This window comes from Chamaea fasciata, unplaced genomic scaffold, assembly GCF_029207755.1.
Source record: "Chamaea fasciata isolate MVZ Bird 193981 ecotype frontalis unplaced genomic scaffold, bChaFas1.0.hap1 SCAF_96, whole genome shotgun sequence".
In the NCBI taxonomy this organism is placed as follows: Eukaryota; Metazoa; Chordata; class Aves; order Passeriformes; family Sylviidae; genus Chamaea; species Chamaea fasciata.
In genome coordinates this window covers 245,074-248,658 of record NW_027094181.1, presented here as the reverse complement: position 1 = coordinate 248,658, position 3,585 = coordinate 245,074, and positions in this window count along the sequence as shown.

The window sequence follows — 3,585 nt, the reverse complement described above, 5'->3', positions numbered from 1 at the left end:
AGGCACTTCGGAAAAGGAAAAGGAAAAGGATCCCCACCAAATCTTAGCCGTGCAATAATACTTTGTTCAATTATCCTAACATTTTTGTTCCCAAACTTAGAAAATGATAAAAGTATAATAGATATCTTCATTTTATAAGGATATTCTGTATGAGGTGCCTGTCAAAGCAAAATCACATACAAACCTGGAGTACTCTGGCCTTCAACCTTTGATTTAGTACAAAGGAGAGAATCACAAATGGTCACAGACTTCATAAGTTAGCAGCAGCGGTGCTGTCACAATTGTGCCATGACTATGACATGTCATTTCCTCACTGTGATTAACTGTGCTTTACCAGAAACCCATTTTTCAGTAGAACAAAACGGGAGAATTAAGTTTCCTTTCTGTTTCACTTTGTCCATTGTGACCATAGACTTCAGCCCGTCTGATCCAAATTGGTTAAATGTTAGAGCAATTTGGCCTCTTTTCAGCTCCAGTCTTTACTTCCAGCACCTGAAGATGGTGAACTCTGTCTTTCTAAAGGGTAAACTCCTTTTTATTTTCTGTTATGTAAGCTAATTTGTGAGGGGTTCTCATAATGTCATGTCTGCAAGGAGATGGCAACGAGTGTCTTAAAGTTCAGGCCAAACACGGGCATTTGCTGTTCGTGCTGTAGGATTAATTAGCACTAACTTAGCTCTTTTCCAAATGTCCACAATCTACAATTCAGAAAACCGAAAGTCTCATCTACAAGTGATCTGAGACCTTAGACAAATTCCACCAGAAGTGTATTTAGACCAGACATTGGGATTCCTCTGATGAATCTCTGGCTGTTCCATTGATTCATTATTTTTTTACTTAGCCTTCAATTCTTTCTCCATTAGTGGCTGTCATATTGCTTACATTTTTATGAGGGCATGACACCTAATTATTACATTTGGCAAACTCTGACATAGCCAAATGCTTTTTAATAAATAATAAGGTGTTACTGAATGAAAGCAACTCATATTTTCACCTCTGTTCTCCCTGTGCTGTGTTGCAACCTCGACTCAGAGATAACCAGACCAACCAAATCCAACACAAGTAAACTTAAACGAGATCCCGAGATCCAGTTCCTTTTCAGGATAATGAGATGATAATTTATGCATAAAGAAGCATTTAATGAAATTATTAATTCTGTTTCACCCAGCTCTGAAGGATGGGGGATCAAGCACAGCTCACTAAGGTTTGTTGCAGCATTACTTGGGCAATTTAGATGTGATTCCACCTGTGCCATAAGTTATGATCAACTTTGATTCCCCACATTGCACTCGAGTGATTCCTGTGCTGGGTTAATCTCCACAAGGGCTTTCTGGTTTGGTTTGGTTTCTTTCTTTAATTTGCTAATGTGTCTGTTCTCTGGACGTCCATCTGATTATATTTGCTCAGATAACCTGTTCATCATGGGAACCAGTGATTTTTCTTTTCATAACTTGGTTATCTTTGAGCACTTCATCACAAAAAGTTTTTCCTCAGTGACAGATCAACATAATTTTGAACCATGTCTTGCTCAGTTTTTGCCAAGCATGGTTCAAGATTGCCTCAGTATATTCTTGGTCTATCCAAAAATTGTTCATCAGAGGCTGCCAACTTTCTCAGGGTCCCTGAAATTTCAAGTTGGGTAACAGCGAAAGAGCATACCTGTGCCCACAATGCTTTTGGAATCTCTTTTCACTTACATCCAGTATTCATGGTAGTTCTCAAATAAGTTGGTTTGAAATAATTTGATTCTCTTCAGGCTGAAACAGTACAGGAAGAATTGATTTCAAATGTTGTGCGGGGTTTTTTTTTTTTTTTGTTTGTTTGTTTTTTGTTTTTGTTTTTGTTTTTTTTTAATTAAGGTTCCTAGAATCACAGAGCAAATGAAATGCTGCAAAGACATATTCTGCCTTGGCCAAAAGGAAGAATATTTTCAAGATCATGGGCATAGATGGGTTTGCCATTCTCCAACACATAAGGGGAAAAAATATCCAACAAAACAACAGTATCTTCTTTTTTTTATGGTTAGATCATGCCAGAGACTTGTGAGCCAGCATTCCCAATCCCAGTATCAATTTGTCCACGGTTGTGAGTGCTGCCCTGACAGGGAACACAGGTGTGCTCTCCTGTGGTGCAGCCAGCACCAGGGCTCAGGGCAGTGCTGGTGGCTGCAGGTGATGCCTTAAGATTTCAGCTTTTATATTTTTCATTTTTTTGCAATCCTGCAGTTCTTTAGTGTATAACTCTAAACTCCACACACAGGGTGAGCTGCTGCTTCCCCATTTTGCTCTGACACAACAATTCCTCCCCAGGCCTGAGGATCAAGGGCACCTCACTGCCTCAGGACTGTGAGATGGAAACAAAAGTGAGTTGGGAGGAGCAAACTTGAGGTAAATTGCTTCATTAGCTGAAGTTGTAATTGCAAGATTAACCCCCAATATGCAAATGGACCAAACTTATACAAGTGTGAAAACCCATGACCTGTGGTCATTTTTGGGTGCAGCCCTTGGGGGGCTTTGTCTGCCCAAACTGTACCTGAAGCCCCTCCAAAAAATATATTCATTATAAAATTAAAGAACAAAAATAAATATATTTTTACTCCCTTAACTCTGTTTGGCCTCTGTTTTTAGGTAGCCCCAAAACAGCACCACAGGAGCCCTCCCTGCCATGCCAGGTGGATCCCTTGGAGCTCCTGGTGAGGGATAGTCTCCTATTTGTGTGCTCACAGCTCCCTGTGCTGGTGCTCTCTGCTCTTTTCTGTGCCACTGGGCAGCAGAGGGAAGATCTGGCTCTGATCAGGAAAGAGGAGTGGGCCAGGGCACAGCAGCTCTGCCTGGCAGCAACTCAGAGCTCATCTCAACCCTCCAATCATTTGGGATCTACCCTCTGCTTATATATTACTGCTGATTATATCTTAATGAATGGCAGTTGTCATGCACAGGGTAGCGAACACATTAATTAAATTCTTGGTAATTTTCATGACTCTGGGCCTGCAATGATAAAATACTGCTACCTTAGTTATTTCTCCTTAATTGCCCCTGGCTTCCAGGTGAGTCCACAGTGGATTTACTGCACATGTGCATTTGCAAGCAGTGGCAGGGGTTACAGGAGCTGGGTGAAACAAGTAAACTGTAACACATGCAAAAAAAGTTTTAAAATTTCAAGCAGAAATAGGTAACTTTAAGGGACTCCTCTTTTTTTTGAAAGCACCAATCACAATGGTGGTTAAATACACACCAGATCTGTGCTTTCAGACAGTTCAGATGTAATTTTACCAGCCCTTTGAGAATTAATTTTGTGCCTTTCCATCTATTCCATGTGTAATCTATACATTCTCACTATGAAAATATTAGTTGGTGGGGTTTTTTTGGTTTTTTTTGTGTTTTTTTTTTTCTGGTTCACGTCTTGCTAAATATTTTATGCCAGTAGCTTGCACTGCAAACAAAAAACTGCAACACTGAGGAGAAAAAGAAGAAAAAGCTACTCCTGCTCTCTCTGTTCCAATGTGGAGAATAAAGGAGGAGACTTAATCAAATGGATACATCCTTTGGTGTACATAACAGCCTGGCACTGGTATGAGTTCTCTTC